The 16,051-nt window shown below is 39.0% G+C and overlaps 1 long non-coding RNA gene and 1 other non-coding gene across 5 annotated transcripts in view; one reads left to right on the forward strand and one right to left on the reverse strand.

Moving 5' to 3' along the window:
• Nucleotides 1-16,051, forward strand: part of LOC113623809 (uncharacterized) — a 576,501-nt gene that overhangs the window by 12,482 nt on the left and 547,968 nt on the right. Inside the window, exon 2 of one of the 4 annotated variants that reach the window (XR_003434080.1) lies at nucleotides 12,546-12,605. The exons of the other annotated variants lie outside the window; for them this stretch is intronic. This is a non-coding gene — a long non-coding RNA (uncharacterized LOC113623809). The remainder of the gene's footprint in view (nucleotides 1-12,545; nucleotides 12,606-16,051) is intronic. 4 annotated transcript variants of the gene reach the window in all.
• LOC113624216 (U6 spliceosomal RNA) lies at nucleotides 10,879-10,982 on the reverse strand. Its single transcript, XR_003434262.1, has one exon. It is a non-coding gene; the product is annotated as a U6 spliceosomal RNA (small nuclear RNA).

Genomic DNA, 16,051 nt, shown 5'->3' on the forward strand with positions numbered 1-16,051 from the left:
GGGTCATGAGTTTGTCTAGACCCAGCCATCCTACAACAGAGGGCTTTTGTTTGTGAATTTAAAGTGCCACATCAGTAAACACTTGCTGGGGACCTTTCCTCCCACAGACAGATGTGACACAGAAGGGATAGTACCCTTCTCACTTTGGAAGAAGGGCTTGTTCTTGCAAGATGCAGGGCCAACGTTCAAGTCCATGGGACCATCACAGAGGGGGAACCATGGCAGAGGCCATGGCCACAGATCTAAGTCATGATTACATATATGCATCCTGAGAATTACAAGGAAAACTTGGAGAAGGGCAACCTGCGAAAGGTAAGACTTCCTCTCAACAGAACGATAAAGGCTTGGAGCCTTTGAGAGTTAGGTAGATTGGAGCATTCCGCTTCCATGTAAGAGGATGTAGCTGATCTTTGAACTCAATTCTAGTCCTAATCTTCAGTATTTCTCAGAATCTGAGGAGAATCCAACAGAAACTCTCACAATGATTACAAGTGTAATAATAGTGATAATTAACATTTGTTGAGTCACCTACCTTGTGCCAGGTGCTGTGACGAGCAGTTTCCATTCCCAGTGAATCTGGAGGGTGGGTGGCAGTACACCCAATCTAAGATGAAGAATCTGGAGAGACGCTGATGTACCAGACTCAGATGGTGAGCACTGATATTCAGATATGTCTGGTCCCAGATCTTATGCTCTCTCCACTTTACCACAACACGACGATAGGAGATGTTTTAGAATGGCCTTTTCACTATGCTTGACTGGATACCCAGAAGATGTGGCTGTCACCAGGAAACTGCCATGTCAGAGCCCTGAGATGAGAATTCCAGTGACAAAGATGAGCCAGGACAAGGCACTGCACAACCTTTCCAGTAGCAAGGCCGCTCTGAAGGCTCTGTGACACTGCCCCGGGGCAGGGGGCAGGTGGAAGTGCCCGCAGGTGGAAGTGCCCGCAATAACACTTCTGGGTATCTTTGTCATCAAGGCTGGACCTAAGTGAAGCAGTGAAATGGAACGAAAATAATAATAATGACAAAGACAAAAATAACACCTAGCATTTATCCAACATCATTACATGCTAAGAACTGAGCAAAACACCTTATAAGCCTCTCTTTTTTTTTTAAACATCTTTATTGGCATATAATTGCTTTACAATGGTGTGTTAGTTTCTGCTTTATAACAAAGTGAATCAGTTATACATATACATATATGCCCATATCTCTTCCCTCTTGAGTCTCCCTCCCACCCCTCTAGGTGGTCACAAAGCACGGAGCTGATCTCCCTGTGCTATGTGGCTTCTTCCCACTAGCTATCTACCTTACGTTTGGTAGTGTATATATGTCCATGCCTCTCTCTTACTTTGTCCCAGCTTACCCTACCCTCTCCCCATATCCTCAAGTCCATTCTCTAGTAGGTCTGTGTCTTTATTCCCGTCTTGCCCCTAGGTTCTTCATGACCATTTTGTTGTTGTTGTTGTTTTAGTTTCCATATATATGTGTTAGCATACGGTATTTGTTTTTCTCTTTCTGACTTATTTACTCTGTATGACAAGCTCTAGGTCCATCCACCTCACTACAAATAACTCAATTTCGTTTCTTTTTATGGCTGAGTAATATTCCATTGTATATATGTGCCACATCTTCTTTATCCATTCATCTGTTGACAGACACTTAGGTTGCTTCCATGTCCTGGCTATTGTAAATAGAGCTGCAACGAACATTTTGGTACATGACTCTTTTTGAATTATGGTTTTCTCAGGGTATATACACAGTAGTGGGATTGCTGGGTCGTATGGTAGTTCTAATTTTAGTTTTTTAAGGAACCTCCATACTGTTCTCCATAGTGGCTGTATCCACTTACGTTCCCACCAGCAGTGCAAGAGGGTTCCCTTTCTCCACACCCTCTCCAGCATTTATTGTTTGTAGATTTTTTGATGATGGCCATTCTGACCGGTGTGAGATTATATCTCATTGTAGTTTTGAGTTGCATTTCGCTGATGATTAATGATGTTGAGCATTCTTTCATGTGTGTTGGCAATCTGTATATCTTCTTTGGAAAAATGTCTATTTCGGCCTTCTGCCCATGTTTGGATTGGGTTGTTTGTTTTCTTGATATTAAGCTGCATGAACTGCTTGTAAATTTTGGAGATTAATCCTTTGTCAGTTGCTTCATTTGCAAATATTTTCTCCCATTCTGAGGTTTGTCTTTTCATCTTGTTTATGGTTTCCTTTGCTGTGCAAAAGCTTTGAAGTTTCATTAGGTCCCATTTGTTTATTTTTATTTCCATTTCTCTAGGAGGTGAGTCAAAAAGGATCTTGCTGTAATTTATGTCATAGAGTGTTCTGCCTATGTTTTCCTCTAAGAGTTTGATAGTTTCTGGCCTTACATTTAGGTCTTTAATCCATTTTGAGTTTAATTATGTGTATGGTGTTAGGAAGTGTTCTAATATCATTCTTTTACATGTACCTGTCTGGTTTTCCCAGCACGAGTTATTGAAGAGGCTGTCTTTTCTCCACTGTATATTCTTGCCTCCTTTTTCAAAGATAAGGTGACCATATGTGTGTGGGTTGATCTCTGGGCTTTCTATCCTGTTCCATTGATCTATATTTCTGTTTTTGTGCCAGTACCATACTGTCTTGATTACTGTAGCTTTGTAGTATAGTCTGAAGTCAGGAAGCCTGATTCCTCCAGCTCCATTTTTCTTTCTCAAGATTGCTTTGTCTATTTGGGGTCTTTTGTGTTTCCATACAAATTCTGCAATTTTTTGTTCTAGTTCTGTGAAAAATGCCAGTGGTAGTTTGAGAGGGATTGCATTGAATCTGTAGATTGCTTTGGGTAGTATAGTCATTTTCACAATGTTGATTCTTCCAATCCAAGAACATGGTATATCTCTCCATCTATTTGTATCCTCTTTAATTTCTTTCATCAGTGTCTTATAGTTTTGTGCATACAGGTCTTTTGTCTCCTTAGGTAGGTTTATTCCTAGGTATTTGATTCTTTTTGTTGCAGTGGCAAATGGGAGTGTTTCCTTAATTTCTCTTTCAGATTTTTCATCATTAGTGTATAGGAATGCAAGAGATTTCTGTGCATTAATTTTGTGTCCTTCTACTTTACCAAACTCATTGATTAGCTCTAGCAGTTTTCTGGTAGCATCTTTAGGATTCTGTATGTATAGTATCATGTCACCTGTAAACAGTGACAGTTTTACTTCTTTTCCGATTTGGATTCCTTTTATTTCTTTTTCTTCTCTGATTGCTGTGGCTAAAACTTCCCAAACTATGTTGAATAATAGTGGTGAGAGTGGGCAACCTTTTCTTGTCCCTGATCTTAGTGGAAATGGTTTCAGTTTTTCACTATTGAGGACCATGTTGGCTTGTCATATATGGCCTTTATTATATTGAGGAAAGTTCCCTCTATGCCTACTTTCTGGAGGGTTTTTAGCATAAATGGGTGTTGAATTTTGTCAAAAGCTTTCTCTGCATCTATTGAGGTGATCACCATTTAGAGAAAGAATAACAAAGAAACCCCAAAGTTAGCAGAAGGAAAGAAATCATAAAGACCAGATCAGAAATAAATGAAAAAGAAATGAAGGAAACGATAGCAAAGATCAATAAAACTAAAAGCTGGTTTTTTGAGAAGATAAACAAAATTGATAAAGCATTAGCCAGACTCATCAAGAGAAAAAGGGTGAAGACTCAAATCAATAGAATCAGAAATGAAAAAGGAGAAGTAACAACTGACACTGCAGAAATACAAAGGCTCATGAGAGATTACTACAAGCAACTATATGCCAATAAAATGGACAACCTGGAAGAAATAGGCAAATTCTTAGAAATGCACAACCTTCTGAGACTGAACCAGGAAGAAATAGAAAATATGAACAGACCAATCACAAGCAATGAAATTGAAACTGTGATTAAAATCTTCCAGCAAACAAAAGCCCAGGACCAGATGGCTTCACAGCCGAATTCTATCAAACATTTAGAGAAGAGCTAACACCTATCCTTCTCAAACTCTTCTGAAATATAGCAGAGGGAGGAACACTCCCAAACTCATTCTATGAGGCCATCATCACCCTGTTACCAAAACTAGACAAAGATGTCACAAAGAAAGAAAACTACAGGCCACTATCACTGATGAACATAGACGCAAAAGTCCTCAACAAAATACTAGCAAACAGAATCCAACAGCACATTAAAAGTATCATACACCATGATCAAGTGGGGTTTATCCCAGGAATGCAAGGATTCTTCAATATATGCAAATCAATCAATGTGATACAGCATATCAACAAATTGGAGAGAAAAACCATAAGCCTCTCTCTTACTTCTTACCCCTCCATGAATTGACTGTTAGTATCATTATTTTACAGTTGAGGAAACAGAGGCTCAGGGAGATTAAGCAAGTTGTTTGATGATAAAGTATGTGAGTGGCAGGCAGAGCCAGGATTTGAACCCAGGTAAATGGAACTCCAAAGGCTGAATGCAGAATCACTATCATCCAGCATCTCTCTAGAATAGTACTCAGTTCGGTTCCCTCTTCTTCCCCTTCTGAATCACCCCACATCTCCCTCTTACTCTGCATGTGGGACTCTCTCCCTCACCCTTGAAAGATCACTGGGCTCTAGTGCCCTCCAGCTCTTTTCCTCCCCAGTTATAACCCCATGGAAGGCACTGCTTTCAGTCATTTATACTTTAGAGCTGCAGCGGAAAAAGTTGAGGTACTTTGGTATTGTTTTAAAATGTTCCTGCTGTGTATCATCACTGTTTATATTTACTTGTACGATAATTGGTACCAGAAAAAAGACAGGTGATTTTTCTTTCTAACCCCAAGAGGATCTGAATAGTTTTTATACTGGTTGACTTAATTATAGCAAGCTCAGTGAAGTCACTGTGGGTTAAATATTACAGAATGCAATTTCCTGTAACAAATAAACAATGATTGATAAAAGCAATTTCCTACACTGGGCAGTTCGGTGAGTTTTATAGTCTCAAGGTTAGAGGCTGTGTAATAATTAACCATTATAGTTAATAGCAAAATCCCACAAGAAACCTTTGCGTACAGACTACTGAATTTTATGGTGATAAAATACTGAAAAAGTATAAATCTGACAAAAAAGCATCCTCTCCCTCCAATCTATTTTATGTTTGTATTCTTAGTGGCTTCAAATTGAGTTGACTGGTAAATATTTTCCAGTTCTTTCCGTATCTATGTAACGAGGTGTAATTGTTAGCTCTGTACAGAGTATTCTCAAAGTCTCATGTCAGCTTCTTAATCTCCCAAAGCTCTTTTATCAAAAAACTTGTGGCTTTTAAAAAAAATCTTATTTTTATTTTCTCCCCAGCTTTATTGAGATATGGTAGACATATAACATTGTGTAAGCTTAAGGTATACAGCATGTTGACTTGATACATGTATATATTATAAAATGATTACCACAATAAGGTCAGTTAACACCTCCATCACCTCACATAATTACCTTTTTTTTTTTTTTTGTGGTGAGAACATTTAAGATCTACTCTTTTAGCAGCATTCAAGAATATAATACAGTATTGTTAATTATAGTCACCAAGTTGTACCTTAGATCCCCAGAACTTTAATTTTAGTCAATGGTTAAAGAATTTAGGGCCTGTAATTTTTATTTCTGTAGTGTAAGTTTAAAAGGCAATTGCATTTTGACTTGCTTCTAGTTAAGAAACAATAGCTTTGACCCCTACATAAAGGAATTTTGAAACTTACCCAAAGGAAAGTATTGTTATTTTTTGTGGTGGGACAGGGAGTGAATTTTCTTATGGTTTCTGAAATCATGACATCCAGAGGTCCTTCCTGATGCTGGTCCAGCAGGTCATGCAGTATGAGCACTATTTTCTGAAAGCTGACATGATGTGAACAGAGAGCACTGGTGACAACGTGCAGAGTTTGGGGACATGAGTGAGGGTGTGCACAGGGGTCTCCATAAGGTTGAATGAGCCAGAACATGAAGCAGAGGGGACTGCTCAGTCCCAGGAGAGTGGCCATACAGGCTTGAGTTTCTTGATACTTCACTCCTTCTTTAATACATTCTGTTCAAAACTATATTGATTGGGTGTTCTAGGCACTGTGCTAGCACTATGGATATAAAAGTAAGCAAGGTAGACCAGTATCCTCAAGTGACTTACAGCTTAAACAGATAGTTAAATGAGCAGTTATGAAAAGGTGTGCTAAGTGTCACGATAGAGAAAGTTCAGGGTGTTGTGAGAACAAAGCAGGGGACTCAGCCCCATCAAACAGAGGTCAGGAAGTAGTAGTATGTGAGGTCCGAAGGATGAGGGAGGAGTTGAAAAATGAAGATTCCAGACAGTGAGTTCTTCTTTGAAGTCCTAGGGGCAAAAGATAATGTGGTGCATTGAGAATTGAAAGAAGTTTACTTTTCGGAGGAAGTAGCTATAGGGTGTGAGATAGGGAAGGGAGAAGGAGATTAGGCTGGAGAGATAGGTGGGGCCCCATCAGAGGCCATGGTAATGTTAGGCTTCATCTGAAAGACAGTGAGAAATTACTGAAGGGTTTTGAGACTGAAAATGATGTGGTGAGATTCACATTTTAGAAAATCACTCTTATTAAGATTGAAAGAATGGAAAGGGGGCACAATTAGGGGCAGAGAGGCCAGTTAGGAAGCTATTGCAGACTTCCAGTTGATAAATGTTGGGGGTGGTCTGGTGGTCTAAGGCAGTGTCACTGGAAATGAAGATAGTTTGAAGGACTTTGAGAAGGTGAAGTAGACGTGGTGAGAAATTTAATGTGGGTGTGAGGAAGGAGAACAGTCAAGGGTGGCTGTTGTATGAAAGTGTCATATACATATTCAAGGAAAGGTTTGAGGGGGGAGAATGATGGTTCAGTCTTGGACTTGTTGAATTTGGGTCCCAGTGGGACAAAGTGGGGGTGTTGAGTAGAAGGTGGGTTCCATGGCTCTGGAGCTTGAGAGAGTGGTGTAGGCTGGTAATATAGATGGTAACCGAAATGATGGGAGAGGGTATGAAGGGAAAAGAGAAGTGAGCGTAAGGAATCAACGTTTGAGTGACAGGCAGAGGAAGAGGAAGGTCCAGTGATGAGAGAGCAGGAGGAAAACCAGGGGGGCCTGGGCTGTGGTTCAGAGTGTTTAGTAAGGGAGAGGTTAACTATGAAATGATGAGGATGAGTGAACTAAAATAAGGAGCGAAGAGTGCCTGGAAGAGTTAGCCCAAAGGTAGACGTCGGCATCTTCGGCAAGAGCAGTTAAAGTGCAGTGATGGGCCAAATGCCAGATTCCTTTGGGAAGAGGAGTGGAACGTCCTCCTTCAGGAGGAGAGGGACTATATTCTGCAGAGGACACAAGGCTAAAGGAGCTCGATGGGAAAGAGCCAGTGGATGAGAAAGTCTGAAGATGCAGGAAAGAGATGGGGTAATCAATAAAATGAGGTGAAAGTGGGTGGTATCCAGAAACAGGGGGAGGGATAAGTCTTAAGCAGGGGAGCCTTACTACACTGGGTGGGAAGGAGGCAGCTATGAGTAGGAATGTGAGCATTTTGCAGATGCAGAGGCAGGAAGTTGTGAAGTGTGAGAGTGGTATCTTCTACTTGTGGGTTAATGTTAAAGACATACCTCCTTATTTCTTTTCATGCACTTCATGAAGTATCATCAGAAATGCTATCAATGAGCTTTCTTTTGATACTTTTGTTGCTATTGAAGCAGATTCTCCTGATTAAGAAAAGGAGAAGGGAGAACTGTGTAAGCAATAACCCCTCACTTCTAAGCGAAGCAGAGTAAGGTCCTGGCCAATCCCAGGGTTATGGCAGTGAACATATCTGGCCTTCCAGGCTGGCTGGTCCTCCTTTGGCTGTCAGCTTTAGGTTAGCACCTGCCAGGATGTCAACCATATGGGCTAAAAGAGACTGCAACCACTGTCACTATCTTGGCCTTCTACCATTTGGTTTTAGCCAGAACATTTTAAGGATCAATTATGATAATACTTTTAAAAGAGCTTTGAAAATTGTAGCTAACTAGAAATGTAATGGCGTGAGATGATTATGTGAGGCAGTATGAAGTGGTGGAAAACAGTGGTATAGAAATTACTTGCTGTATGATTTTGTTTGGGGGCCTTAATCTCACCGAGACCCTTCAGCTTCTCGTTCATGAAGTAGCCTTTTCCTACCAGCTCTATAGATTATTGTCAGCATCTAATGCAGTGGTTTTCAGTGTGGCTGGTCTTGTCCATTGGGGGTGATTTTGGAGTGAGTAGGGCAAGTTTTAGTTGTTCCAATAATGGGGAAAGGGTGGCATTTGTTGGGGTGGAGAGATTCAGGAATTTTGAGCATCTCACATACACTTGACAATCCTACAGAGAAGTTTTCCACTCCCAGCGTACAGTTGATGGGTCATATGGTAGTCGCATGCCTAGTTCTTTAAGAAAATGTTTTCCAGAGAGGCTGTCCCTTTTTACTTTCTCAACAGCGATGTGCGAATGATCCAGTTTCTCTACAATCTCTTCAGTATTTAATGTTGTCACTATTTCTTATTTTAGTCATTTTGATAGGTGTGTAGAGATATCTAACTGCGGTGTTAATTTACATTTCCTTAGTGGCTAGTGATGTGAAAATCTTTTTGTGTGCCTGTTTGCCATCTGTATATCTTCCTTGGTGAAATGTCTGTTCATTTCTTTCCCTCATTTTCTAATTGGATTGTTAGTTTCTTTACTGTTAAGTTTTGAAAGTTCTTTATATATTCTAGATGCTAGTCCTTTGTTGGATATGTGGTTTGCAAATATTTTCTCTTAACAGAGTCTTTTGCTGAGCAAACTTTAAAATTTTGATGAAGTCTAACTTACTGATTTTTCCTTTTATGGATTATGCTTTTGGTATCAAGTCTAAGCATTCTTTGCCTAACCCTGGATCCTGAAGATTTTCCCTTAAGCTTTCTTTGTAATGTTTTATAGTTTCATGATTTACATTAAGTCTGTGATCCATTTTGAGTCAATTTGTGTGTAAGATGTAAGACTTAGGTCAGGGTTCATTTTTTTGGACCTATGGATGACCAGTTCCTCTAGCACCATTTGTTGAATTATTTTTGCTCCTTTGTCAAGAATCAGTTGGGCATATTTTTATGGGTCTGTTTCTGCATCCTTTACTCTGTTCCATTGATCTGTGTGTTTCTCTCTCCACTAGTACCAGGCAGTCTTGATTATGTTAGCTATATAGTAAGTCTCAAAGCGGGCTTCTCTGGTGGTGCAGTGGTTAAGAATCTGCCTGCCAATGCAGAGGACACGGGTATGAGCCCTGGTCCAGGGAGATCCCACGTGCTGTGGAGCAACTAAGCCCGTGCGCCACAGCTACTGAGCCTGCACTCTAGAGCCCGTGAGCCAGAACTACTGGGCCCACGTGCCACAGCTACTGAAGCCCATGTGCCTAGAGCCTGTGCTCTGCAACAAGAGAAGCCACCGCAATGAGAAGCCCACACACCACAACGAAGAGTAGCCCCCGCTCACTGCAACTAGAGAAAGCCCGTGTGCAGCAACAAAGACCCAATGCAGCCAAAAATAAATAAATAAATAATTTATTTATTTAAAAAAAAAGCCAAGGGATTGGACTAGGGGAAAAAAATGTCTCAAAGATGAGTAGATAGATTCCTACCACTTTATTTTCTTTCTCAAAATGTTTTGTCTATTCTAGTTCTTTTGTCTTTCCGTATACATTTTAAGAATAATCTTGTCTATAGATACAAAAAAATCTTGCTGGGGTTTTGATAGTAATTGTGTTAAAACTGTATGTCAGTTCAGGGAGAAATGACATCTTAGCTATGTTGAGTCTTCCAACCCATGAACATGGTATGTCTCTCCATTTATTTAGATTTTCTTTGATTTCTTTAATCAACAGTGTATAGTTTTCAGCATAGAAGTATGGCACATGTTTTGTAAGATTTATACCTAAGTATTTCATTTTTTGAGTGATTTTAAATGGTATTATATTTTAAATTTTTGTATTCACATGTCTATTGCTAGTATGTAAAATACAGTCAATTCTTGTATGTTTATTTTGTATCCTACAACATTCCTGAACTCATTTATTAGTTCCAGGAGATGTTTTGTAGATTCCTTCGGTTTTTCTATATAGATAATTAAGTCATTGGAAAATAGGGACAGTATTATTTCTTGCTTTCTGATCCGAATGCCTTTTATTTCCTTTTCTTGCCATAATATGTTGACTAGAACTTCCAGGACTATGTTGAGGAAAAGTGGTGAGAGTGAACATCTTTGTCTCATTCCTCATCTTAAAGGGAAAGCATTCAGTTTTTTACCTTTAAGTATAATATTAGCTGTAAGTGTATTCTAGATGTTCTTTATCAAGTTTAGGAAGTTCTCCTCTATCCAATTTTTCTGAGTTTTTTTTTTTAATCATGAATGGGTGTTCAAAATTGTCCAGTGTTTTTCTATATTGACCGACATGATCGTATGTTTTTCTTCTTTAGCCTTTGATATGGTGGATTGTATTGATTAATTTTAGAATATTGAGCCAGCCTTCCATCCCTGTAATAAGCCCCACTTGATCATGGTCTGTAAGTTTTTTATATTACTGAATTCCATTTGCTAGTTTTTTCTGTTTTTTGGGGTTTTTTTGCTGTACGCAGGCCTCTCACTGCTGTGGCCTCTCCCGTTGCAGAGCACAGGCTCCGGACGCGCAGGCTCAGCGGCCATGGCTCACGGACCCAGCCGCTCCGCGGCATGTGGGATCTTCCCGGACCGGGTCACGAACCCGTGTCCCCTGCATCGGCAGGCAGACTCTCAACCACTGCGCCACAAGGGAAGCCCAGTATATATATATATATATATTTAATAAATTTATTTATTTTTGGCTGTGTTGGGTCTTCGTTTCTAAAAATATGGAACGCTTCACAAATTTGCGTGTCATCCTTGCGCAGGGGCCATGCTAATCTCTGTATCGTTCCAATTTTAGTATGTGTGCTGCCGAAACGAGCACCATTTGCTAGTATTTTGTTAAGGATTATTGTATCAATGTTCATGAGAGATATTTGTCTGTAGTTTTCTTTTTTTTAATACTGTCTTTGGTTTTGGTTTCAGCATGATACTAGCTTCATAAAATGAACTGGGAAGTGTTCCTTTCTCTTCTGTTTTCTGGAAGAGGATGTGTAAAATTGGTGTTAATTCTTTATTAAGCATTTGGTAGAAATTTCCCATCTGGGTTGGGAGATTGTTTTTGCTCTTTATCATTTCCTTCCTTCTGCTTGATTTGGGTTTATTTTTTCTAATGTATGCATTTAGTACTATAAAATTCTCTCTCAGCCCCGCCTTAGTTCTGTCCCACAAATTTTGTTACCTTGTATCTTCATTTTTGCTCAGTTAAATATATTTTTTGATTTTCCTTGAGACTTCCTCTTTGACCTATAAATTATTTACAAGGGTGTTGTTTAGTTTCCAGGTGTTTGGAGATTATCCTGTTATCTTTGTTATTGATTTCTGTTTTAATTCCATTTTGGTCATAGAACACCCTCTGTATGATTTCAATTTTTAAAAGTTTGTTGAGGTTTGTTTTATGATCCAGGATATGGTCTATTTTGGTATATGTTCTGTGGACACTTGAAAAGAACGTGTATTCTGCTGCTGTTGGGTAGAGTGTTCTATAAATGTTGATTAGATTCTGTTGGTTAATGGTAATGTTGAGTTCTTTTTCATCCTGTTGATTTTCTGTCTAGATGTACTAGCAATTGTTGATTGAAGGGTGTTGAAGTCTCCAGATATACTTGTGAAATTGTCTGTTTCTCCAAAAGCTTCCATCAGTTTTTGCTTTACATAGTTGGCATCTGTGTTGTTTGGTATGTTTACATTTAGGATTGCTGTTTTATTGGTTGATTGATCCTTTTAAACATTGTATAATGTCCCTGTCTGACTCTGGTAATTTTTTTTGCTTTAAAGTCAACTTTATCCGATATCAAAACAGCCACTCCATCTTTCTTTTGATTAGTGTTTGCATGATGTATCTTTTCCCATCCTTTTACTTTCCACCTTTTACTTTTAATCATACTGTTTATATTTAATATAATTATTATTATGTTAAGGTTTAAACCTGCCATTTTATCTTTTGCTTTCTGTTCTTCCTCTATGTTTAAAATTATTTAAATTCCTCTGTTTCCTTTTTCCTGCCTTCCTGTGGGTTATTTGAACATTTTGTAGAATTCCATTTTGATTTACCTACAGTGTCTTTGAGTGTTTCTCTCTGTAGAGTGTTTTTAGTGGTTGCTTTAGGTGTTATGTCACACAGACACACACACATCTTATCACAGTCTGCTGGTGTCATAATTTTGCCAGTTTTGTATGAGGTATAAAAATCTTGCCTCCCTTTGTGTCCCTTCTCCCCCTATTTATAATAAAGATGTCTTAGATATTTCCTCTCTATACATTTAGAACTATATTAGACCGTATTATAATTTTTGCTTCAACCATCAAACATAATTTAGAAGACTCAAGAGTAGAAGGAAAGAAGGTTGTATTTACCTATATTTTTGCTTACTGTGTTCTTTCAAAGGGTGCTTCTTCACTCCTCTGGAGAAAGACAAGGTGAAAAACACATGACTCATCAAAGATTGTGAGTTACCCTGGAATAATTTTTTTTCTTGGAAACTGCCATTTCCCTCAGGAACTCTCACTGGATCATGTAATTCATGTTTTTATACCCTGTGTGGGGATTTGGCTTTTTTGTTTATGGAGTCTGGATAAATACAACCAGGCTATGCATTTGGCTAGTGTCCCAGCAGGTGCCAGAGAGGCGAGTTTGTCAAATGTAAATTAACATATATAATCTAAACATACTTCCAGTGACTGGGTTTAATATGTGCTCTGTTGACAAAGAAGTCTCCCAGGTAATAAATATTAAATGCTTGGGAATAGAAATACAGAATTAAACTCCAGCCAAAAATTTAGCTCCTGTCTCTTTGGGCAAAGAGACAAAGTGGTGTTTTACTATTTTTTTTTTTTAAACCCTGGATGATTAGCTAACTAGATAAAGAAACATAAAAATGATATGATCTCTTTTTAGTTGAGTTCTCATTAAAAAGAAGTTTGATTAAAAATAAATACATTAGTGCATTTTAGGATAATTATATGTATATATAGTTATATATGTAAGTATATTTCAAGGAAATATAATCAATATAAAAATATATAATATATTTCAAGGAAATATAATAAATATAAAAAATATAAAAATAAGGAAAAAACTCACTAATTTTGAATAATTGGCTCAGTGCTATAGAGAAACCCAGTCTATTTATCTATTTATTCATTTATTGAGATATAATTGACATATAACATTGTATTAGTTTTAGATGTACAACATAATGATTTAACATATGTATATATTTAAAATGATTACCACAATATGTTTAGTCAACATCCATCACCTCACATAGTTACAAATTTGGTTTTTCTTGTGATGAGAACTTTTACCATCTACACTCTTAGTAAATTTCAAATATATAATACAGACTTGTTCACTATAGTCACCATGGTGTGTATTATATCCCCAGGACATATTTATAGAAATTCAGTCTTAATAAGTAAAAATGGTTAAAGTATGGAAGATTTGAATGGATATACAGTGTTAATACTTTAAAGAACTAATAATTAAAGGAAGACTACCAATTAAAAATCCTGACACATTGGCTTTAAGGAAAAGACAAAAGAATTGTCATTGTTACACTCAATGTTGACATGCAAGGAAGTTTCTCAAATACTGTTATTTTACTTCTCAAACTAATATTTTCATTTATCATGTTAGTGCCATTAATTTGTCAAGAAAGCCTTTCTTTTTATAGTTGGAGCAAAATCAAACTTCAAATTAGAGTATATTTGAATCAAAGTCTCTCAACAGTGGCACTGTTGACATTTTGGGTTGGGCGATTCTTTTTTTTTTTTTTTTTTTGGTTTTTGATTGTGGTACGCGGGCTTCTCACTGTTGTGGCCTCTCCAGTTGCGGAGCACAGGCTCTGGACGCACAGGCTCAGCAGCCATGGCTCATGGGCCCAGCCGCTCCGCGGCACGTGGGATCTTCCCAGACCGGGGCACGAACCCGTGTCCCCTGCATCGGCAGGCGGACTCTCAACCACTGCGCCACGAGGGAAGCCCATGGGTGATTCTTTATTGTAGGGGCTGCCCTGTACATTGCAGGATGTTTAGTAGTGTCCTCTACCTACTAGATTCCAGTAGCAACCACTCCTGCCCATCACCTCCACCAAGGAGTGACAAATAAAAATGCCTGCAGGCATTGCTAAATGTCCCCTGGGGACAAATTTGCTTCTGTTTGAGGACCACTGGTCTAAATGATTGGAATATCCAAAATAGTGCAGTTAAAATGTCTTATTGAACATCTACTGTACAATGAGCATGAAAGGAAGGATGCCTTTAATTCAGAGTCAGTGATGTCTAAATAGACCACACTTGATGGCATCTGGGAATCTCCATTTTCATGCTCATTCCAAGGCTGAATTTGGGTGACCATAGCAGACTATTTGATTTACATATGCTTCCATTTTCCCCTTTTCCCTGGCTGGGTTTGGTAGATAACCTGTCTGCTCCACGGTAACTTAGAACAGAGTATACCTTATTATATTTAACATAATAGTTCAAGGATGCCCACGTTGGCTAAATACATTGTTGATTTAATTATTGTGGTTTTGAATAAAGTTTGGCCTTCTTCTTTCCAAATAAATGCTTCATTGACCTTTTCTTTGTAGCTCTTCATAACGCTAATGACACATTCACTAATTTCAAAAAGAGTAATTTCCCCTCCAAAGGTTAATAATTTCAATTAACTGTTCTGATCGAGGTAGGAGTTTTAAGTCTTGGCCAGTTGAGCTAATTGCTGATTCAAGACTCTTGATTGTTCCCTGGCTAATTTCTTTTAAAGAAGCATCTGAACTAGCCTTTCTTTTGCTCATTAGGTGCTTGGCGGCTTCCCAAAGTAAGCAAGGCTGGACATCTGGTATGTGGTACTTTGTACATTGGGGATTTTTGCCATCTCTTTGATATTACCCATTGTCCCCTTTATTTCTTTCAGGCCAGGGTTTCTTCCTCTTGGGATGCTCCTTGATTTCTAACCAGGCTAGTAACACAACTGCAGGAGCCCAAGTAAGGCTTAGGGCAGTGAGAGTCATCAGTTTTTGTTTTTGCTGGGTCTAGTTGAATCATTTTGATGTAGACTAAGAAGACGGCCAGTGTGGGACATGTTCAGTCTAAGGGTTGAGTGGATAGGGGCTGCTTATGAGGAGACGTTTTGACCTGACTTAGACTGAGGAGTTTTCTAGGACATAGGACTTTCATTGCTAAAATCAGGAAAGGCCCAAGCAAATTAGAATGAGTTGGTCACCCTAGGAATACTACTGTAATCCAGACGTCTCATGATTTAGTAGCCTGCGAACTCAAATATGACCACATAGTTATCAATACCTACAAATTGACAGCTCTGAGTCTCTACATCGTAACTGCAAGAACTTAGTCCCTTGAATGTCTCCCAGATTTTTCTGGGAGTCTCCGGAAAGTGACTCATATGTTCTCAGAAATGAGGGCTCCTCCCTCTCTCTCTCTCTCTCTTTCTCTGTCTCTCCCTCCACCTTCTGTTTTTCTTTTTTTTTTTTTCTTCCTCTATAACTTTCAAGCAGTGGCCTGCAGCCTGCAAAGTGCCTGCAGAACTGCCTCCATACTGCCCCTGTTGTTACAAGTGTCTGTGAATAAATGGTCAACCCCCCAACCAGGTTTTTCTGCTGCTTTGCCAAGGACAGTTTTCTCCTGAGGGAGATCCCAAGGCCGCCAGGCTATTCACAGAGAGTCACAAGGTCCTTTAGTCCCTGGACTCCCTCTCCTTTTCTCCAACGCCCCAGCGCCTTTCCTTCCATTATCCTTTCCTCCCACCTCTACTTATTCTCAGACATTCCTACACCTACAAAACGGAGAATCAAAAACCCCCGTACAACACCAACCCACGCTGTGGGGCTGGGGTGGGGACATCGTCTTACTCATCTCACCTACTCACTCAGA

Source organism: Aethalodelphis obliquidens, unplaced genomic scaffold, assembly GCF_003676395.1.
Source record: "Aethalodelphis obliquidens isolate GAN/ISIS:26980383/991018 unplaced genomic scaffold, ASM367639v1 scaffold12, whole genome shotgun sequence".
Lineage (NCBI taxonomy): Eukaryota > Metazoa > Chordata > Mammalia > Artiodactyla > Delphinidae > Aethalodelphis > Aethalodelphis obliquidens.